This window comes from Gorilla gorilla, chromosome 9, assembly GCF_029281585.2.
Source record: "Gorilla gorilla gorilla isolate KB3781 chromosome 9, NHGRI_mGorGor1-v2.1_pri, whole genome shotgun sequence".
Lineage (NCBI taxonomy): Eukaryota > Metazoa > Chordata > Mammalia > Primates > Hominidae > Gorilla > Gorilla gorilla.
Window position 1 is genome coordinate 40,150,516 of NC_073233.2, and position 24,186 is coordinate 40,174,701.

The 24,186-nt window shown below is 39.3% G+C and overlaps 1 long non-coding RNA gene across 3 annotated transcripts in view; it reads left to right on the forward strand.

Moving 5' to 3' along the window:
• LOC101131881 (uncharacterized) overlaps positions 1 to 21,262 on the forward strand; it is a 36,582-nt gene extending 15,320 nt beyond the window's left edge. Inside the window, exons 4-8 of one of the 3 annotated variants that reach the window (XR_008669955.2) lie at positions 15,376 to 15,459; positions 18,469 to 18,633; positions 18,933 to 19,143; positions 19,880 to 20,059; positions 21,038 to 21,262. This is a non-coding gene — a long non-coding RNA (uncharacterized lncRNA). The remainder of the gene's footprint in view (positions 1 to 15,375; positions 15,460 to 18,468; positions 18,634 to 18,932; positions 19,144 to 19,879; positions 20,060 to 21,037) is intronic. The other 2 variants (XR_010135460.1, XR_010135459.1) reach the window with 2 other exon arrangements.
• The last annotated feature ends 2,924 nt before the right edge of the window (positions 21,263 to 24,186 follow it).

Sequence of the window (24,186 nt, forward strand, 5' to 3'; positions counted from 1 at the left end):
GCACCTACAAGCAAATTTAAAACTTGAATATTTTCTGTATTAAAAAAAAGAAAAGTAAATATACAAAGCATCCCACTCAAGTTAGCAAAGAACAAATATACTCAGGGGAAGCAATATATGGATAAATTAAGGTAAAGGCAATATGGAAGGAATTGGGGGTAGGAAATAGTGGAATTGATGGATAAGTTCAATATCTTGCTCCGTGTGTGTATGTGTGTGTGCACGTGTGCGTGCTCAAAGGAAGAGGGACCACATGGAACACTCTCATGTTTTGCTGACAGTTCAGCAGGCAAGAAAAACTTGACATTCACAGTGGGATTAACCAGGATAAAATCAGTCTCAGCAGAGTGTCATGAAAGTACAAAGGTGGAAGTGATTAATTTAGTGGAGGGCAGGCCAGTGAAAGAAAGCTTCGCAGAGAATGTGACAGCTGAGTTGAGCATTATGGGATGGTAGGATTTTGCCAAGCAAAATGCTTGTAGAGAGGGAGTGAAGTCTAGGTGTGGTGGTAACAGTGGGGGATTGTTTTTAAAGTGCTGGAATTATTTTTCATGCCTAATCAGTTCTAGACATCTACGGGACTATTAACTATACAGCTTTATCGTTTTAAATAATGTGCTTTCTTTTAGAGGTAGAATTCTTTTGATTCAGGCAATCTATTTTTAGAGCCTGCTTTATATTTGTAGCAATTATGATGGGAAATGAACTTCCTAGAAATTAAATGTGTCATTTTATATCTTATCTGTAATGAGCTGATGATGTTAGCATGCAAGGATATATTTAATACCTACTTTATCCGATGAAAAGAATATATTGCATGGATCCAAGTGTGGTCAAATAATGGAAAGTCTGTTAAAGCCATATGGAAATCTTTTCATTAATTTTAAATATTTAGGAATTTACCTGTTGACTATCCCATGACTAAGTTTCAGTATTTTATATAATAAGTATAGAATAAGAAAAATAAGGTCCGTATCACTTCTCTTTCCAAAAAGGTATTTTATCTTTGTTGTTATAAGTGTTTTCAAAATGCAAACTTCTAAATTTAGTATGATTCTATCTTGAGGGAGAAGAAACAATCATATCCTCTCACTATGTGTATACGTATGTGTGAGATGTATGTTTGTAAAAGCATAGAAGATAGAAAAAGGTAGCTGTTAAAACTAGTGCCCTGGGGATGGAGAGGGGGAGATTCTAGAAAAGATGAGTGAGAAAAATAAAAGGGAATGAAAAAAGATGGTTAGTTCTTTTTATACATTTGTGTTGTTTTGTTGTGGTGGTAACTGGTCATTTTATAATTTTGGAAGAAGAGGTATTAAAGCTTTTAGAACTACAAGACAATTATGGTTCAGGAGGGCAGCTCTTTACTAATGCTGGGTTGGTTAAGGTATTTGAGGCCAGCATCTATCATTTCAGGGCTACTATAGAGTGCACTGGCTACATTAAGACTTCATGGTCCCAAGCTTGCTGAAAAGGATGAACCTCAACCCTAGGCTGGCCATTTTTCTTTTTTTTTTTTCTTTTTCTTTTTTTTTTCTTTTTTTTTTTGAGTAGGACAAGAAGGGGATTCTGACTGCTAGAAAGTTGGAAGAGCTAGAATCTAGTCCTCCCTGGGCATTTGATGACCCATGACCTTGGGAAAGTCACACCTCTCTGGGCTTCAGTATCCTCCCACATGAGGGAGAAGAAAGAGATAATCATGACTATTCCCTCTAGTTCTAAATCACTGTGATTCCAACCTGCAGTCTATTTTAGCGGATCTTATTATTTCCCCTTGAAATAAACCCCTGAAATAGTTTCTGAATAATACTCAGTACCTCAACATCACAGCTATTGTTGATTCATTTTTTATGACTCCCATGATCCTAACTAAATGTCATTCACATAGCAAGTATTTAAAAGCATAAATGTTATGAGGGAAACAAAAAAAGTAGAGAACAAGACCTTGCTCACAAGACGCCTCTAGTGCAGTTGTGCAGAAAATATGTGTATTCTATCAAGCTGAGAGAAGCCATTCTATGAAATAAACATGAAATTACAAAATAGAATAATAAAGTCTCTACCTAAAAGTGCCATAGAAGTAAAGAAACAACTATAATATATTTGGTGATACAGTTTGGATGTGTGTCCCAGCCCAAATCTCATAATGAAATGTAATCCCCAACATTGGAGGTGGGGCCTTTTGGGAGGTGATTGGATCATGGGGGCAGAATTCTCATGCATGGTTTAGCACCATCCCTGTTGGTACTGTTCTCATGATAGATAGTAAGTTCTCATGAGATCTGGTTGTTTATGTAGCACCTCCCCACCTCATTCTCTCTTGCTCCTGCTGTGTAAGACAACTCTTCCCCCTTCACCTTCCGCCATGATCAGAAGCTTCCTGAGGTCTCCCCAGAAGCAGATGCCACTATGCTTCCTGTACAGCCTGCAGAACTGTGAGACAACTAAACCTCTTTTCTTTATAAATTGCCCAGTCCTAGGCATTTCTTTATAGCAATGCAAGAATGGACTAACACATGTGGTGATTGCTTGAATAATAATATGTCCTAGGTGGCACCAGAGTGTAAAGAAGGAAACAAAAACTGTACTTGGGAAGTGGAGGAATCCTTCTACAAAAGGATCAGAGGAAAGAGAACGTGAAAGGGAATGCAAATTGACACTGCTTAATGGCAGGAATGAAGGTTGATGGAGCACTGTGCTCTGCCCAATGCTAGAGACAAAGGGAGAGCAATATTAACCAAGGCAGCTTTGAGTATAGTGTCCTGCCCCTTTAGAGAAAAGTTTAGAATAGCTCCCCATACTCATATTTTGTAGTTAGTGAAGTTGAGTCTCAGAGACGCCAAGAGACATGCTTAAAGACACAAAATCAGGAAGCAGTGTGCTGGAAACACATGATGGATCCATCTCCAAAGCACCTCCTCTTCCTGTTCTACCATGCTGCCTCCTTGAAGGAAACAAGGTGAAGCTGTCTTAGGAGAGACCTATTCTCCTCAGGGAAAGGCAACAGCAAATTTGATTTGTGGAACAAAAATATATTCCATACGTAGAAATTGACAAACTGAATTTAAAATTTAGTCAAAAAGGCAGAGGACCTAGAATAGCCAAAACAATCTTCAGAAAGAAAAAGTCTGGAGGTCTTAACTTCAGGACTTAATAAAAGCTGCAGTCAGACTGGGCGCGGTGGCTCATGGCTGCAATCCCAGCACTTTGGGAGGCCAAGGCAGGTGGATCACTTGAGGTCAGGAGTTTGAGACTAGCCTGGCCAACATGGTAAAACCCTGTCTCTATTAAAAATACCTAAAGTTAGCTGGACGTGGTGGCAGGTACCTGTAGTTCCAGCTACTTGGGAGGCTGAGGCAGGAGAATCGCTTTATGTAGGCATAAACCTGGGAGGCAGAGGTTGCAGCGGGCCAAGATTGCACCACTACACTCCAGCCTGGGTAACAGAGTGAGACTCTATCTCAAAAAAAAAAAAAGCTGCAATTATCAAGACAGTGTGGTATTAGTGAAATAAATGACAGATCCATGAAACAGAATGAAGAAACCTGAAATAGAATCACATGTATATGGTGAGGGTCCCAAAACCTTTTTGTATATACAGTACAGTAGAGAGAAGAAAGCTTTCTTAGGGTGCTTTAACCAACTCTATTGAGGTATAATTTATATACAATATTATGCTTTCAGTTCAATGAGTTTTGACAGGTGTATAAGCCTGCGTAACCATTATCACAATGTTCTACATTTTCAATACCCTCAGAGAATTCCTTTGTGCCTCTTTGCTGCCAGTTCCTCCCCAAGCCTCAGCCCCAAGCAACTGCTGATCTGCTGTCACTATAGATGAGTTATGCCTTTTCTAGAATGTCCTATGCCTGGACTCATACAATAGATAGTCTTTTGTGTCTAACATATTTATGATGAAATATTGGAAACATTCCCTTTGAGATTGGGAATGAGGCAGGAATGTCCACTATCACTGCTTAAATTCAACATTGTACTAGTCAGTGAAGTAAGGCAAGAAAATAAAATATATGGTAAAAGATATTGGAAAGAAGAAATAAAACTGTATAATTTGCAGATTATATCATTATGTGTTTTGAAAACCCAAAAGAATCTACAGAAAAATGTTAGTTACTATGAGTGCATCTTCAGTTTCCTGAATATAAAATCAATATATTAAATTATATTTCTAGGCCAGGCACAGTGGTTCATGCCTGTAATCCTAGCACTTTGGGAGGCCAAGGTAGGCAGATTGCCTGAGCTCAGGAGTTCAAGATCAGCCTAGACAACATGGTGAAACCCCATCTCTACTAAAAATACAAATAAATTAGCTGGGCATGGTGGTGCATGCCTGTATTCCCAGCTACTCGGAGCTGAGGCACAAGAATCATTTGAACCCGGGAGGCAGCAGAGGCTGCAGTGAGCCAAGATTGTGCCACTGCACTCCAGCCTGGGAAACAGAGTGAGACTCTGTCTCAAAAAGAAAAAAATATATATTTCTATACATAAACCACACAATTAGAAAGCTGAAATTTAAAAAGGTAACATTTACAATAGCAATGAAAAATAGAACCTGGAAAGAAATCTAACAAAACTTGTGCAAGAATTATTGGAAAAAATTATAAAACCAATAAAAGGCATTTTAAAATACCTAAATAAATGAAGAGCTATAACTTTTTAATTTACTACAAATAAATTGATTTAAAAACTCCATATCATAGAAATATAAATGATCACAAATTGATCTGAACATCCAACAATAAAAATACAAATCTCAATGGATATTTTGGTAAAATTTGGCAAGCTTATTTAAATATTTGGATGAAAAAGCACTAGTCCAAAAAAACGCCAAAATACTCTTGATGAAAATGAATATGATGGGGAGAATTGCCCTACCAGATATAAATCTATAACAATTAATTCAGGGCAGTATTGTCGTAGAGATAGAAAAAAATAAACTAATGCATTAGAATAGACAGCTCAGAAAAGCAATAGGAATATATGGACAATGTAATATATGGTGAAGGTGCTATATAACAGGTCAGTGAAGGAAAGGTTGAATTTTTTCAGTAAATGGCTCTGAGATCACATGAATAAAGAAAAATCAGAGGCTAGAGGAATTTAAAAAAGATACAGGACTTGTATAAAACAAACAGCAAAATGGCAGGCATAAATCCTACTGTATCCATAACTGGATTAAATATAAATGGATTAAACATTCCAATTAAAAGGCAGAGATTGGCAGAAAGGACTAAAAAACAAACAAACATGATCCAACCATATTATGACTAAAGAGAACACTTTAGAACCAAACAAACAAAAAGGTTGAAAGTAAAAGAATGGAAAGCTATACTAAGGAAAAATAACCAAAAGAGAGCTGGAGTGATTGTATTAATAACAGACAAAATGGATTTTAAGGCAAAAGTTGTTCTAGAGACAAATACAATTTATAACAATTAAGGATTAATCCATTAAAAAGATAGAACTATTATAAACATGTATGCACCTAACAGCCTTAAAACCTGTGAAGCAAAAACTGATAGAACTGAAAGAAGAAATGAACATTTCTACAATAATAATTGAAGATTTCAGTACCTGACTTTCAACACTAGACAAGACAACTAGACAGAATATTAACAAGAAATAGAAGACTTAAGCAACACACAAATCAACAAGACTTAAAAGACATCTATAGAATACTCCCCCGAGAATACTAGAATACACATTCTTCTCATGAAACATTCTCCAGTATAGACCATAAAACAAATCTCAATAAATTTTAAAAGATTGAAATAATACAAAGTATGTTCTCAGACCATAATGGAATGAAATTAGAAAGCAATCATTGCATATGCAGAAGAATGAAACTAGACCCCTATTTCTCGTCATATTCAAAAATCAAATCAAAATGGATTAAAGACTTAAATCTAAGACCTTAAACTATGAAACTACTACAAGAAAACATTAGGGAAATTTGTCGGGGCAAAAAATTCTTTTTTTTTTTTTTTTTTTTTGAGACAGGGTCTCACTCTGTCACCCAGGCTGGAGTACAGTGGCATGCTCATGGCTCACTGCAACCACAACCTCCTGGGCTCAAGCGATCCTCCTGCCTCAGCCTCCCAAGTAGCTGGAGGGAGTTGATGTACTACAGACATGCATCACCACGCCTGGCTAATTTGTGTACTTTTTTTGTAGAGATGGGGTTTTGCCATGTTGCCCAGGGTGGTCTCAAACTCCTGGGCTCAAGCAATGCGCCTGCCTCAGCCTTCCAAAAGTCTGGGATTACAGGCATGAGCCATCACATCTGGCCATGTCTGGGCAAAAATTTCTTGAGTAATAAATATCCCATAAGCACAGGTAAGCAAAGCAAAAATGGACAAATGTGATAACATCAAGTTAAAAAGCTTCTTCACAGCAAAGGAAACAATCAATAAAGTGAAGAAACAACCTACAGATTGGGAGAAAATATTTGCAACTACCCATCTGACAGGGATTAATAACTAGCATATAGAAGGAGCTCAAACAGCTCTATAGGAAAAAAATTTAATGATCTGATTTTTAAAATGAGCAAAAGATTTGAACAGACAGTTCTCAAAAGAAGACATACAAATGGCAAACAGGCATATGAAAAGGTGCTCAATATCATTGATCATCAGAGAAATGCGAATCAAAACTACAATAAGATATCATCTCACCTCAGTTAAAATGGCTTTTATCCAAAAGTCAGGCAATAAAAAAGGCTGGCGAGGATGTGGAGAAAAGGGAACACTTGTACTTTATCGGTGGGAATGTAAATTAGTACCACTATGGAGAACAATTTGGAGGTTCTTCAAAAAACTGAAAATAGAGCTACCGTATGATCCAGCAATCCCACTGCTGGGTATATACTCAAAGGAAGGGAAATCAGTGTATTGAAGATGTATCTGTACTTCCATGTTTGTTGAAACACATCACAATAGCCAGGATTTGGAAGCAACCCAAGTGTCCATGAACAGATGAATGGATAAAGAAAATGTATGTATACATAATGGAGTACTATTCAACTATAAAAAAGAATGAGATCCTGTCATTTACAGCAACAAGGACAGAACTGGAGGTCATTAAGCTAAGTGAGGTAAGCAAGACAGTACTACAAACATCACGTGTTCTCACTTATTTGTGGGATCTAAAAATCAAAACAACTGGACTCACAGAGAGAGAGAGTAGAAGGATGGTTACCAGAGTCTGGGAAGGGTAGTGAGAAGGTGGGGATGGGGGTGATGTGGGGATGGATATCAAGTACAAAAATAATAATAATCTAACTTTCCACATTAAGAAACTAGAAAGGGAGCAAACTAAACCCAAAACAAGCATAAGAGAGGAAATAAGAGTTATAAAATAAATAAGATAAATAGAAAAACAGTAGAGAAAAATCAAGAAAACAAAGTTATTATTTGAATGATCAACAAAGTTGGCAAACCTTTCACTAGACTAACTTGGAAACAGAAAGACTCAAATTACTACAATCAAGAATGAAAGAGAGGACATCACCATCAACCTGACACAAATAAAGATTATAAAAAGAATACTATGGGCTGGGTGCAGTGGCTCACGTCTGTAAGCCCAGCACTTTGGGAGGCCGAGGTGGGTGGATCACGAGGTCAGGAGATCGAGACCATCCTGGCTAACACGGTGAAACCCTGTCTCTACTAAAAATGCAAAAAATTAGCCACGCCACTGCACTCCAGCCTGGGTGACAGAATATTATGAACTGTAGGCCAGCAAATTCCATAATTTAGATGAAATGGACAGATTTCTAGAAAGACATCACTACTGAAACTGACTGCAAAATAAATTAAAATCTGAATAGACTTATAAAAGGTAAAATGATTGAATTAGCAATTAAAAAAAATTTCCAACAAAGAAGATCCCAGAACCAGATAACATAACTAGTATGTTCTACCAAATGTTTACAATTGTCACCAATCCTTCATAAACCCTTCCAAAAAATAGAAGAGAAGGTAACAACTCATTCTATGAGGCCAGAATAATACTGGCCTCATAGAAAGTACCAAATTGTACCAAAACCAGAAAAAGACATCACAAGAAAACTTCAGATTAACACTGTTGTGAATATAGATGCAAAAATTCTCAATAAAATCCTAGCAAACTATACTGTGTCCATTTGAGTGATAAAAAATAAAACGCCGGCAAACTAAATCCAGGAACACATACAAGGATTATAAACCATTACCAAGCGGGATTTATCTCAGGATTGCAAGGTTGGTTCAATATATGAAAATCAATTAATCTAATACACTAATTAATAGAATAAAGGGCAAAATGACAAGATCATCTCAGTAGATGTGGAAACAAGTAACCCAACAAAATCCAACACTATTTTATGCTAAAACAAAACCAAACCAAACAAAAACCACAAAACCACTTATCAAATTAGGAATAGAAGGAAACTTCCTCAACCTCATAAAGGGCATCTATGAAAACCTCAAAGCAAACACTGTGCTTAATAATGAAAGACCGAAAGCTTTTCTCAGCAGCAACAAGACAAGAATATCCACTCTCATGAATTCTACTCAATATAGCACTGGGGGTTTCAGTCAGGGAAAAGACAAGGAAAAAAAAGGTTTCTAGGTCAGAAAGGATGAAGTATAACTGTCTCTATTGGCAGACTACATGATCTTGTATATAGTAAATCCTGAGGAATCTACACAAAAAACAAATATAGCTATTGAGCTGGGTCAGCAAAGTGCCAGGATACAAGATCAATATACAAAAAGAAATTGTATTGCTATATATTAGCAATAGACAATACAGAAATGAAAATAAAACAAAATGGCATCAAAATGAAATACTTAGGAATAAATTTAACAAAAGAAATATAAGACTTGTTTACTGAAAACTATAAAATGTCATTGAAATAGATTCCAGAAGATCCAAATAACTGGAAAGACATATCATCCATGAAATAAAGTAGTTATTATTAAGATGGCAATACTTCCCAAACTGATCTACAGATTCAGTACAATCTCTATCAAAATCTCAGATGGCTTCTTTAGATAAATTGACAAACTGATCTTAAAATTTATATGAAACTTCCAGGGACCTGAAATAGCCAAAATAATCTTGAAAAAGAAGAATAAAGTTGGAAACTTCACACATCCTGATTTCAAAACTTATTGGAAAGCTACAGCAATAATAAAAAAAAGTGTGCTAGAATAACAGGTGCACTAAAATCTCAGAAATCACAACTAAAGAACTTATTCATGTAACCAAAAACCACCTGTACCATAAAACTATTGAAATACAAGTGTGTTATTGAAATAAGGACAGTTATGTAGATCATGTACTACAACTGAGAATCTAGAAAGAAACTCATACATTTTGAATTTTTAACAAAGTATAACTTTGCCAAAACAATTCAATGGAGGAAGAATAATATTTTCAACAAATCCTGCTGGGACAACTGGATATATACATGCAAAAGAATGAGGCAGGACCCTTACCACAACATATACAAAACAAAAACAAAAACAAAAACAAACAAACAAAACCAAAAACCTAAAAATGGATCAGTGACCCAGATATAAGTGCTAAAACCAAAACACCTTTAAAAGAAAACATAAAGGTAAATCTTCATGATCTTGGCAATGAATTCTTAGATATGACACCAAAACCATGAGCAATGAAAGAAAAATAAAAGATAAGTAGGACTTCATCAAAACTTAAAACTTTTGCACTTTAATGGACACTATGAAAAAAGTGAAACAGCTAATGTATTGGGAGAATATATTGGTCAAATATAGAGACCAAATATAGTAAAAAGAATATTTGCAAAATACCTAATAGGGGCTTGTATCCAGAATATATAAAGAACTCTTACAGGCCAGGTACAGTGGCTCATGCTTATAATCCCAGTGCTTTGGGAGGCTGAGTTGGGAGGATCATTTGAGGCCAGGAGTTTGAGGCCAGCCTGGGCAACATAGTGAGACCCCCATCCCTACAAAAAAAAATTTTAATAGCCAGGCATGGTGTGCATGCCTGCAGTCCTAGCTATTTGAGAGGCTGAGTAAGGAAGATCACTTGAGCCCAGGACTTTTAGGTTACAGTGAGCTATGATTGTGCCACTGCACTCCAGCAGAGTGAGATGAAAGAAAGAAAAGAGAAAAAAAGAAAAGGAAAAGAAATTCATATACAACTCCACAATAAAAAGACAACCTAGTTAAACACTGATCAAAGGAACAGACATTTCTCCAAAGGTGGCCAATGATGCTCGATATCATTAGTGACTAAGGAAATGCAAGTAAAAACATGACAAGACATAATTTCACACACTAGGATGGCTATAGTAAAAAAGACAGATAAAAAGAGTTGATGAGGATGTGAAGAAATTGGAACACCCATATACTACTGGTAGGAATATAAAATTGTTAGTCACTTTGAGAAACAGTTTGGAAGTTCCTGAAAAATTAAATACAGAGTTAGCATATGATCCAGCAATTCTACTTCTAAATATATGCCCAAGAGAATGGAAAACATATGTTCGTACAAAAACTTGTACACAGATGTTCATAGCAGCATTATTCATAATAACCAAAAAGTGGAAGCAACTCAAATGTACATCAACTGATGAATAGATGAAAGAAAATGTAGTATAGCCATACAATGGAATATTATTTGGTAAAAAAAAAAAAAAAAAGAGAAAGAGAAAGAAATGAAGAACTGATACGTGCTATAACGTGGATGAGCTGGTTTTTTTTTTTTTGATGGATGAAATTTGAAAACATTATGCTAAGTGAAAGATGTCAGTCACAAAAGGCCACATATTATGTGCTTCCGTTTAAATGAAATGTCCAGAAAGGGTAGATCCCTGGAGACAGAAAGTAGTTTTGTGGTTGCCAGGGGACATGGGAAGGAAGGAATCAGGGGTGACTGCTAATAGTTATGGGGTTTCTTTTTGGCGTGATAAAAATGTCCCGGGCTTGGCGGGGTGGCTCACACCTGCTATCCCAGCACTTTGGGAGACTAAGGCGGGTGAATCACCTGAGGTCAGGAGTTCGAGACCAGCCAGGCCAACATGGTGAAACTCCGTCTCTACTAAAAATACAAAAACTTAGCCGGGTGTGGTGGCAGGCACCTGTAATCCCAGCTACTCAGGAGGCTGAGGAAGGAGAATCTCTTGAACCTGGGAGACGGAGGTTGTAGTGAGACGAGGTTGCGCCATTGCACTCCAGCCTGGGCAACGAGAGCGAAACTGTCTCAAAAAAAAAAAAAAAGTCTTCGAGTTAGTGGTTATGATTCCACAATTCTGTGGCTACACTAAAAACCACTGAATTGTATACTTTATAAACAAAGAAATTTGTCATTTTCTCATATACCTCACTTTCTTAGGAAAACACTTAGATAATACTTGAAAAAGGAAATACACTCAGGATAATGAACACTGCCAATCTCTACATAATTACACCATATCTTCATCTATTTCACAGTCCACATGCACTGTTCATGAATCCATCAGAAGTAGGTACATCGCTATTAAATGCAAGTCCCTGTGCTTGGTACTGTCATGGCCCACTTAGCCTAAGACAACTAGGGACAAATCTGTAGTCTGAAAAGTCAATTTTTGTTTGTTTGTTTTTTGGCTGATTGCAATAAGAAAAATCACACAGTGGAAGAATCATGGAACTTCTCGACAAATGAAGGAAGAAATAGTTACTATAAAAGTTCTGGAAAAGATGGAGTCTTTGTAAAATTAAATGAAGGAGTGTTTTTTAATGTGTGTTAAGCAATGCGGTGTGAGTATAAAAGGGTTATCATCAGGTGTGGACTGAAATGGACGCGGGATCATATTTCCTTGGACACTATTAAGAAAATGCCAATACTGTGTCCAGAAACCTTTATCTGAACCTCTGCGCCGGGGCGGTAAATCAAGGTCGCTTCTCTGTCTTAGTTCCCCCAGGTAAGAGTGGGATGCTTCATTGTTACTGATGTAATTTCAAACAGCAAAATTTTGAAAGTCTCCCATGTCAGAGGACAGGGTTACTCATTAAGAAAGCGGTTGTCACTCTAAGAAGGGGGTCATACGGCACCTTTCAGCAGCAGTGTATCCTTGGGAGAAATATCGTTTGCTATTAACTTTGCGGCTGGCTTTATCTGTCTGTTATGGTAGCCTGATGAATGGCAGCGCCGATTTTTACTTTCTCAGTATTGGTGGGGTTACAAAGATTAATGAAATGTTGTTTGTGCTGGTAAAGCCCTGGAGGTAAGAAAGGCACTACTTTGATTAAGGAGGGACAAATGCAGGTTGCCCTGAAGATTCGTTTCCTCCGCCTTTTGTTGATTTTCAAGGAGCTGTTTTCACAGACCTAAGTGCAGAGTGCGCATCTCTCTGTGTGACAAGGCGGGGTGGGAAGGAGGTCCTGCCTGCCCTGTCCTAGCTTTCCCGCATGAACTCTATTCGTCCTGGTGTGTGGTCCTAGTGGGGTCCTTGGCCCTTTACGTGACAGTTCTAATCACAAAGGCACACATCCAAGTGGTCTCTAATTTTTGGAAGTGGTGGGAAACATTCCTTCCTAAGGGTCCTGTCAGCTGACAAGTTGGGCTGGAGACTGGGTGACCAGGATCCCGGTGCCTGCAAGCCCAAGGGTAGGTGAAGCCGCCTGGAGTTCAGGAACCAAGCTGTTGGTAGTCTGCTCTAATATCTGGGATTGAGGGTGAAGGAGTGGCAGGGACTCTGCCAGCATTGAAGCCCCAAAGCAAGCGGGCCATTTTAAAGAGAGGTAAACCCGCTGCAGAAAGAGAAACCGGGTATTGAGGCTGCTCATCGCTCGCAACCCCGGAGGTTGGCTGAGTCAACCCAGCGCAGCAGAAGCAAAGCGCGGGCTAAGGCTGCAGTTGGGCTCACAGCCCCAGCTGATGGGTTGAGAGAAAAATCTGGCCTGGAATTCACTACTTCTCCAAACAAAAAACCCTGGCAGGTTTATGGCCCAATGGGAAAACCTGGAATGGCTTTCAGGGAATTGAAGAGACTAGGTCAGCAGGAACTCAGACTAGATCTGGGATCTGGTCCCCAGCCCCACACTGCCTCCTCAGGAGCTTCCAAATGTCCTGAATTTGCTGGAACCAGAGCTTACATGGCTGCTGTTATCACTATTATTAGTCTGTTCTTTTATCACTCTGTGTAATTGTTATGGAAGGTGTCAGTTACCTTCTATAATATATCATGTGAGGCTTGGGTCCATAGACATCCTGATAGATATATTCATTGTGACCCCGTCTTGTGACTTCTAAAACAGTCAAGCACATGGCCAAACGTGACCTGTACCCCTAAAACTTGCCTTGATTGAATCATTAAAAAATATTTTTTCTCTTACCAACAAAAGAAAAGGAAAAAAAAGCCCTCTGAATTTGTAGGAATCCTCTGACTTGGTCTAAATGCCACTAACATAAGTGCTATGTGGATACAAAGGAAGTAACTGAGGAATATTCCTCGGGAAAAGTCGGCTTAGAAGGTTCCTGGGTCCCTGCTGGGGTCAGGATCAGTTCGGCCCTCTTTGGGGTCCTACATTCAGATATATTCATTCTCTCCTCTGTGTCTGTCTGTTGCTCTAGTGCCTGATGTACATGTTAATTTATTTGTATTGGGTCTCACAAACTCGATTTAAAAAAAAAATCCAAAACCTGAAAATCGTTCTTGGTAATTTGACTAGACAGGAGGAGACTAAGCAGGTGCTTTGTAATCTATGTAAAATGTGAGTGCCAAAGTTCAGAGAGGTCAGTCCACCTAGGGAGAAGTAGTTGTTATGGTAGATTCATGGGATCCATGTGGGTCAGGGGAAAATCAAGATGGAGCAGATGGCCGGGTGTTGTGGCTCAAGCCTGTAATCCCAGCACTTTGGGAGGCCGAGGCAGGATCGCTTGAGCCCAGGAATTTGAGACAACAGTCTGGGCAACAAAGCAAGACCTCGTCCCCTCAAGTCCCCCAAAAAAATTAAAAAGAAAAGATGGAGCACTAGGCTTGGCACAAAGCCATGATGGTAACATGGTGACAACAGCAGTGGTGATACTCAGAGCTGCCATTTATCTAGCATTTATCATGTGCCAGGGTTGGTTGTAAATGGCAGTAAAAGGCAGAGCCAGAAATCTACAGGTTCCAAGGAATGATATACACCCAGTTTCTAGCAGTCTTCCTTTTCTTCTTTCCCAAATGAGGGAAAATGATGACCTCTATCTTTGCCTTATGTGTTAGCTGTATACGACTCTGATAACAACAATAACGGTAGTGATAATAAAGTAGTATAAAATGAAAGTAATAACGTAAACATGCCCCCATATACTGCCTAATTATAGTAATATATAATTATATAATAATATATACTTGTAATATAACTAATATCTACAGTAGATAATTACCCTCAGTAGATATTCAACAAATCTTCATCTGTTGCAAGTCATTCAACAAGTATTTATTGAGTGCTAGTAAATACATGATTTTCTGCTATCCGAGATCAAGCGATAAACAGTCACAGTCCCTGCCCTTATGTATTTTTGTTGTTTTGTTGCTGTTTTTCCATAACGAGAGGTATTATGTTTTGTGTATAGAGCGGTTCAGACAATCATAATGCTTGATTCCAAATCAGAAGACCCAGATGCTAGTTTTTGGTTTGATAGCCAGTCACTTTAATTTCTTAGTGTCATCTACACTACATCATGAACAAACAAGGCGTTAGACTAGATTTTTACGAGCTCTGCCAGCTGTAACATTTCATTATTTGATTTAGAGTCTGTGACATCCAGTGTTGGGAGGGCAATTTGGCTGACTGGATATAAAAGGGCAGCCTTTAGTTTTGCCTACAACTTCACCATTATTTGGTCTATCAAGTCTTTTTCATCTTGTTTAATGGTAGCCAAATCTTCAGAAACCTGGCTTTTTATATCTAAACTAATATAAAAATGATAATGGTAAGAAACCTAATTTAGTTATCTTTTTTTTCTGGAAAAGGAAACCATCAACAACAACAACAACAACAACAACAACACACACACACACACACACACACACACCACATGATTGCTTGCTTGCTTAGGGAGGAATCAGAGCTTCAAAAGTGAGCTGATTCCAGCCACCAGCTGTCATCATATGAGGAGCTCTTGTGAGTTGATCGCCCATGAAAGAGATAAGTTATCCTTTCTCTTCACTAATCTACATCTGTAGTATATTCAATACTTACCCATCCTTTATCCTTTACCCTGTGGTTTTCCATGGCTTCATGAAATGCTTTAGCCAGACAGGTCAAGGTTTAAAGGTGGTTTTCTTTGTTTTGTTTCTTTTGGTTTGCAATGAAAGTTAATTGCTAATTGAAAGTTAATTGATTTTTCTAGGAATGAGCCTCTAAACATGGCCACAGCTCAGTGATACTGACCAACCAAACATCCCTTTGCTGGACCTATGCAAACATGAAACAGGTAAAGAGAAGTGAGTATGTGGCATTCATCAGAGAAATAAGACCAATGTGAATTTTGTAAGCAGTATACAGGCTTGTCGAACATGATTACTTGGAAAATTACTAACTAAACCTTTTTTTAGCCTTTTCACATTCAGTTAAGATTTCATGAAGAGTTGTAAGAGAAAAGCTTTTCCAGACCCAGCCATGAGTACTCTGCTTTACTCAGAAGAACCACAAACTTTGAACAGCTTGATAAGCCAGCATTTCTGAAACTTTTCTTTGCATGTGTGTCACTGAGGTATCTTATTAAAGCACATATTCTAATTCTTTGGTCTGAGATGGGGACTAAGATTCTGCATTTCTAACAACTTCCAAGTGATGCTAATGTGTTCCTGATGCTGGGACCCTATTTTAAGTAGCAAAGGTCTTGTTGGAATCAACCCAACCAATGGAAGGCAAACAATCACAATTCTTGACTGTGAGTTTCAGACAATGATTGTCTATGTTCAGATGGAATTTTATGAAGCTAAACGTTACCTTTGGCCTGTATAGTGAGTATACTACAACTCAAGTGGAGGAGTGTGTGTTCATATTTTCTCTCAAAAACAAAGCTGAAAAGCCAATGGGCACATGGGCAGCAAGGAGAAGGATGCTAGAATAAAATCTTATTGCGAAAAGGTGGAGATCAATAATCTGCAGCTATTTCTTTTTCTTTCTTTCTTTCTTTTTTTTTCTTTTTGAGACAAGGTTTCACTCTGTCACCTAGACTGGAGTGCACTGGCGCAATCATCACTCACCACAGCCTCGAACTCCTGGGCTCAAGTCATCCTCTTGCCTCACCCTCCCAAGTATCTGGACTACAGGCTTCATGAAATACTTTAGCCAGACAGGTCAGGGTTTAAAGGTGCGCCACTACAGGCAAGCACCACTATACCCAGCTAATTTTTAAAATTTTTTTTAAAGAGACACAGGTCTCACTTTGTGCCCAGGCTGGTCTCAAACTCCTGGCCTCAAGCAATCCTCCTACCTCGGCCTCCCAAAGCGCTGGGATTACAGGCATGAGCCATGGCCCCTAGCCCTATTTCTAATGTATGAATAACCTGTTCTCAAGTTATCTTAAGAAATAAAGTATTTCTTTTTTGAAATAAATAAAAAGTAGCTATACAGACCACATTAAAATGAATTACTTTCACTTGAATTAATGGTAGGAAAATTTAGGATAACAAATAAATAAGGAACAATCAGAAAAGAGCTATTTCTCTTGAAGATGGGACTCATTCATTCAACAATTTATTGAGCCCTTTGCAAAGGGGCCACGTGCTGTGCTGGGTGCTGGAGATACAGAGGCAGCCCCCTCTGTCAAAGTCTCACATTCATTTGGGGGATAGTGACTCAAAACAATTCTTAAAATGAATTAAACTGTGATCTCTGAAGGAGAAATGGAGCATTTTGAGAACATTTGAACTGGAGTGTTTGACTTGATTGGGATGTGAAGGAAGGCCTCCCCAAGAAAGTGATGTTTGAGGTGAGAGCTGAGGGATGCTGGAATTAAGCAGGGGTGTTATGAGGCACAGAAGGTTAGAAGGAGCTTGGGCCATGTGTGGAGTCGTCCAAATATCCTGTACATAGTCTCCCCTGATCTGGGGCCTGACAGAGGGAGTCTTGGCATAATTAATGCTGATGCTGGAGACTGCCCAGCCTGGTGTCACCCATAGAAACAGACACACTCCATGTGGTCCTTGTGGGCCACTGTGCACTGGGGAGCTATCCAGCCTACTCCTTACTTCCACTCCCCCGAATCTTGTCCTTAAGCTGTAGCCTATGAGACATACCTGCTTTTTAAATTCATTTTTCTTATAAGTAACATATTATATAGATTGTATTATGATGATAAAATGATACTTTGAACACATTCTCTTATATTATGTTTAAGAAATGAGCTCCCCAGTTTTTGCGGACTTCCAACCAGGTTTGGGAAACTCTACTCCATGTGGAATGGGCAGGAGTTTGGAGAGTGTGGAATTGGTTAAATCTCTGTGGCCCTTGACAGACTTTGTCCAGGAACACATTTGGTGTTCAGAATAGTGAGCAGCACTCACTGAGGCTCAGAGAAATGAGCTTGCCCAATGTCATGGCGACTGGTGAATAGTGATAAACCTAGCACTGGGTACTCATTTTTCCAGGTACTTAACATCTCATTATCTCAAGTGTCCTGCTTGGCTTTGCTGTCTCAGAAGCTCCCCCAAGCCTGTCACCTTCTGAATTCCCCTTACACCCAGCCTGTGGATCCAGAGGGGGCTTTTTCATGCCTAACGTGTTACCGAAACACAAGGGGTTCGGCTTAGGTCCTGCTGCTCACGGCACAGAAAGCCAATCACTGACCCAACAATTATTGCCAAAGAAGTAGGCTTTAATTGGGTGCTGCAGCTGAGGAGATGGGAGGTCAGCCTCAAATCATCTCCCTGGGAGAGGAGTCTCAAATTTATCTCCCCGACCAGCTAAAATTAGGGGTTTATACAGCAGGGAAGGAATGTAACTGTGTGAGAAAACAGGAACTCGGGAAGGGTCAGGAAGCAATCATGATGAATGAGGGGCCTGGAGTTTCTAGTCTGGATGCAATGATCTGGTGAGTTTCAGATCTTTGATACTTTTTTTTTTGGAGAGGCCTGGTGGTCCTTTCCTGGAGGAAGAAACTCTGAAATTCTGATAAAAACAAATGTAAGTTTCAAGCTTTAAGGTCATAAGGGTCAATTTCTATGTTTATCCAAAACAAAAAACAAAAAACACCCAAAACTGTCGATGGGACTATTGGGTTGGTTTCAAAGTCAGATATTACTGCCCCCCGGACTCAGTCTCTTTATTTATTATAAATAATATAAACTTTATTGTAGGGGACATTGGGGAAAGGGAATACTCACGAGTCTGTGAATCCTTGGGTCATGGAGAAGCCAGGTAGTGTTCTTCTCTTCCTTTCTTTTTCTCTTTTCATCCTTATTCATTGGGTACATTTTTCCTGCCCCACGGCAAGACCCTAAGACGTGGAACTGCCTGAAGTGAGCAATCTGACCACCAGGGGGCAGCATGAGTCCATCGCTTTGTCTGAAAACAGACAGGTCCTAGTCAGCGGCCCTCCTCTCCAAGCAAGCTGAGTCTGCACGTTGGAGTCATCTGATGAGCTTTTAGAAAACTGCAGGTGGGTGGGCTCACTTCAATTGCCATCTCCTGTCTTCGGGAGTGGGGCGTGGACATCAGCATTATTTAAAAGTTCCTCAGGTGAGTCTGATGCACAACGTTGAAAACCACTCGGAGAGGACTGAATCTGTGAAAACTGTAAAGGCTTCTAGGAATCAGCCAGCCCAGCCCATCTGTTTCCATTTTGCAGCTTCAGGAGCTGAGGCCCAGAGATAGAAACAGTAGGCTTAGGGGTACTTGGAAGACAGCACCAGAACCCAGGACCCTAACATTCGGCCCAGTTCTCCTTCCTCTCTGTAGCACGTGGTCTTCCATATTTCGGCTGGGCCTGGGCATCAGAGGACACCAGGGACCACTCCTCCCCTCCCCTCCGAGAGCAGAGCGGTGCAGTCCCTCCTGGCTTAAGGAGCTCCTCACTGACAGGAGAATTCAGAACTGGCCTGCAGAAATCAACTGGAGAACCTCCCAACCACGTGTGCATGAGGTTCAATGCCCGTGCGTTTCAGGAGACGTGAGGATGGGGAGAGTGAGGTAGTGAGGACAGCCACAGTCCAGTCAAGGAGGGCTTCCTGGAGATGAGGCAGGAGGAGGAGATTGGTTGGATTTCAATGACCCATGAACGGTGGGGGCCACATTTCAAACCAAACCAGAGGATCAGGAGAAGTAATGGGTGTTCATGGGGCCACAGGTATGAGTGGGGGAAGGTGAGGGCCAGACAGCAGAGGAAGTTAACACTGTGGAGACGGAAGAGGGCACAACACCAGAGTACAGACCTTGACTCCCAGACAGAGGATTCAAGGCCCTTTATGGAACGTTCTAGATCTCGGCCTGGATGCCTGAAGAAGCACGAGAGGTGTCTGAGCCTGGGAGGGGCACCTGTGAGCTGGGCCTTAGAAAGACACCCCTGGGGGCAGCCAGACTGGAGGCCCAGAGGGAGGCAGCACCCGGGGCTACTTTAGGATCATGCTTTCCAGATCCTCCCAACATAGAAAAGAGGTGGCTTTTGGAAGGTGTCCAGAGGTATTTGTGGAGTAGAATGGAATACTGAAGTAGAAGAATGCCCTTAACGGTGGGCTGTGGAGGAGGACAGGGCCGGAGAAAAGATTGGGAATAGAAGTTTGGTGAGCAGCAGGGACTCCATACTGGGGGCGTTTCTAGGTCTGACAGTTTCGGGGAACATCACGACCCCACGGGATAGTGGTGTTCAGAGTGAAGAGACATTCCTCTCTCTTCTCCTCTTTCTCCAGGCAGGACATTCTTGGGGAGCCCCAAAAACCCCGACCTGAGAAAGCTCTAGAAGCACAGCATTAGCTCACCACCCACCCCGTACGTCTTGAGTGCTTTGCGATACCACAGGGTTGTCTGTGACACATCCAGCCCAGCACTGCCCTGCTCTGCCTGCCTCTCTTTGGGAGGATGGATCTGAGGTTCATGAACACTCCACTTCTCCTCTTGTAGGATTCTCTCCAGTAAAGCCTCCTCTGCATTTTATACCACATGGTACCGGAGAGGGTTGCCTTTGTCCTTTTTCCATGACACCCGGCCACCACACAGGCACACCATTTTCCCAATGCTGGGTGTTCTTGGAAGAGGCCTTGTTCCCTAATACTGAGTGTTTTTGGAAGAGTCCTTGTTCCTGATGCTGGGCATTTCTGGAAGAGGCCTTTTTCACTGGGGGGCCTCCCTAAGCATGGGTGGGTAATAATTTGTTCCTAAACATCCTGGCAGGTCCCAGCGTTTTTATATGGTTGGGATGGGGAGAAATGAGAGTAGGTAATGGATGCTAGCCTCTGTCTGCAAGGCGATACACACTTTTCAAAGCATCATGTCCACTCTCTCTTTTGTGGTTCACCACAGCCTTCTAAAGTAAAGAGGAAACAGCTGGCAGGGATGATCCCATCTACGTGCCCAGCCAATCCAGCAGAGAAAGGTGTCCCTTTCCCCTAAGGAAGCACTGAGCGGGCATACTGGTTCCTCTTTTGGAGCATGCACAGAAGAGGAGCTGGAGTCCCAGAACCATTAGGCATGAGAGAGTTACTCCAATAAAGGGCAGTTTTTTGATGTTTTGTATTGTATTTCTCAATGCTTTTTATTGGGCTTCTAAACACTTTACATTGTTCTTAGAGAAAAAAACTATAAAATCATCAAGAACAGGTGCAATAATAAAAGCAATAATGATGTGGGTAGCTATTCCTTCTCATATATTCGCCCTTTGCCAGGCCTGGTTCTAAGTGACAGTAAAAGACCAGGCCAGAATTCCAGCTCGGATCTTATTCCTTACTTTTTATCACCTCACCTGTAAGGTTTTAACAGGTGTAGGATTTCAGTAGTAAGAATAATTTGATGTTAAACAAAGAATTCATGACATAGAAGGACCAAAAAAATATCCTATCCTTTTCCCCTAGGACTAAGGTGACCGCCATGATGAAAGACCAGATTCTCATGAAGAAACCATTTGTGAAGGATTTTGATCAGGCAACATGGGCGTGCAGGTTTAAACACAGACCCCAGCCTTCCATGCCTGGCAAGCCACTTTCTCCTATATTCATGCATGTCTAGATTTCTCAATGAAAAACGTAGTTGAACTCATGAAAGCCTATCTTTAAAAAATATTAAATACTAATCTTATAAACCCCTATACACAGTGTCACTTCACTTTTTTCATAAAACATGCCTAGTGGAATGGCAACAACTGGGAAAAATTCAGAGCTCAGCATTTATGTATTGAAAATATCTCTTAAGTGGCTATAGGTGTTGGTTTATAAACTCCAGAAATAATTTATAAATAATTGTTTATATTTGCTTATATTAGTACTTGTTTATAAACTTGATATTTTCATGTATTTATTTTTTAAACTTTTTTGTTAAACATGTAAATGTGAATATTTGCAAATCTTCAATATGATTATGTTTGGGCCATCACCATCCAGTTCAAGATTTAGAACATTTCCAACACTTCCAAAGGTGCCCCTTCCCGTTCCATTCCATGCCCCCCGCCCAAGAGAACCACTGTTCTGACCTCTAGTCCCACAGATTAGTTTAGCATATTCTTGAGCATATAAATGGAACCACACAGTATGTCATTTCTTGTGATAAGATTCTGTTGCTCTACATCATGACTGGGATTAATCCATACTGAGTAAAATACAGTCATAAAACAGAATGCAGTACTGGCAGGGGAAATGAATGAACTGCAGTTCTATAAATCAATACAGACACAATCTCAAAAATATAATATAGACATGAAAAATGATAGTTGCATAAAGTAAAAGTGAGGCAAGAGAAAAAGATAAGCGTCTTTTAGGAATGAATTCCTGCATAGTAAAACAATAAAAAAAAACACATGGAAACATTTAACAGAACTTCTAGAGTGATGGATACATCCGCAGGGCAGGAGGGAGGAGGATGTTCACTTTATAATTTTTTGAACTGAGCACATTACATTGTTATGTTGGTATATGTATGTATTATATATTTCACAGGAAAACAAATGAAAAAATAGTGCACAGGAAATGAGAAAGCAGGGAAAGTTAAGTACAGACACTTCCTCTGAGACATCATCTTTTTTGTCATAACCGCTTATACCTTTATGTCAGTAAGTTTACCTTCAGTAAGTTCCTCTGGCTGCAGATGTAGTTTCAAATGACAGCAGCATCAGCATTCCTATGGTCAACTATTTAATCTTTAACTGCATTTAGGTTTGACTCAGATTTCACCTCCACCCTTCTCACTTTTCATTTTGATTACCTGTTTATAGAATGCCACATGAGTTTATCACTGGAAGACGGGGAGGTAACACAGCAACATATTTTGCTGTCTGTGTGTGAACTGAGTAAGAGTTGTGCAGTAAGAGATCAGAGAGGCTTTGAAAGAAGTGTCATGATTGGTCACTGATCATGATGCACATCTGTCACTTATATAGTGACTTTTGGACTGAGGAGCCAGCAGTGAAGTTTGCACTTTATGCGACTACTTACAGTTAATATGCCTTGATAACTGAGATTTGAGATTTGAACTGTATTTTTGGGTCACCCTCGTGTTATTTATTTAGCCCATGGTGACTGAAATTTGTACATATTGGAACAATGCAAATTGAAGACTGTATGTATGTATATATGTGTATTTATATATAACATATGTATATATTATTTAGATATATTATGTATATAATTATGTACTGTGTATACATACGCACATTAAATATACATATATACACACACACTAAAAAAAAAATATATATATATATATATCACACACACAAATACATCATGGTCAACTAGAATTAATTCCAGGAATCCAAGGTTGGCTTAATATTCAAAAATCAATCAATGTAATTCATTATACTTTTTTAAAAAAGAAAAACCATATAATAATCTAAATATATACAGAAAAATATTTGACAAAATTTAATACCCATTAATGATAAAAAAAAAAATCTCAGCAGACTTGGAATTTAAGGGAACTTCCTCAGCCTTTGCCTTATCAGGGGCATGTATGAAAAACCTACAGCATCATACTTAATGGTATGATATACTATATTTAGATATACTATATATTATATATATAAAATTTACTGGATACATATATATACACACTAAATATACATATATACTTACACTGAATACTGAGTACTTTCTGAATACTGAATAACTGAATACCTTCTCCTTACTAATGGAAACAAGTGGAGGATGTCTGGTCTCACTAGTTTCATTTAACGTTGTGTTGGAGGTCTCAGCAAGTGCAAAATGGCATATAGATAGGAAAAGAAGGAAACAAATTTTATTGGCTCATGACATGGTCATATTTATAGAAAATCATAAGGAATCTTTTTTAAAATCTCCTGGACTATTAAGTAAATTTAGCTAAGTCACAAAACACAAGATCACTATACAAAAATTGGTAATACTTTTATATACTAGCAATGAATAATTGAAAATGAAAAAAAAATTTTTTTGAGATGGAGTCTCGCTCTGTCACCCAGGCTGGAGTGCAATGGCACCATCTCGGCTCACTGCAACCTCTGCCTCCCGGGTTCAAGCAATTCTCCTGCCTCAGCCTCCCGAGTAGCTGGGATTACAGGCGCCTGCCATCATGCCTGGCTAATTTTTGTATTTTTGTAGAGACAAGGTTTCATTATATTGGCAAGGCTGCTCTTGAACTCCTGACCTCAGGTGATCCACCTGCCTCTGCCTCTCAAAGTGCTGGGATTACAGGCATAAGCCACCGCGCCTGGCCTGAAAATGAAATTTTTAAATGCCATTTATAACAGCACCCAAAACTATGATATATATTCAGTGAAATTTTAATGAAATATGTGCAAACATGTACAGCAAAAACTATAACATAATGTTGAAGGAAAATGGAGATATATACTAGATTTATGAATCGGAAAATTCAATATCATTAAATGGCATTTCTTCCCAAATTGAGTTATGTATTCCGTGCAAACCCAGCAGGCTTGTTTTCTTTTAGAAGTTGGCAAGCTGAAATTTATATAAAATATGACCTTTGTGCCATAGAATAGCTCAAACAATTTTGGAAAAGAACAAAAAGC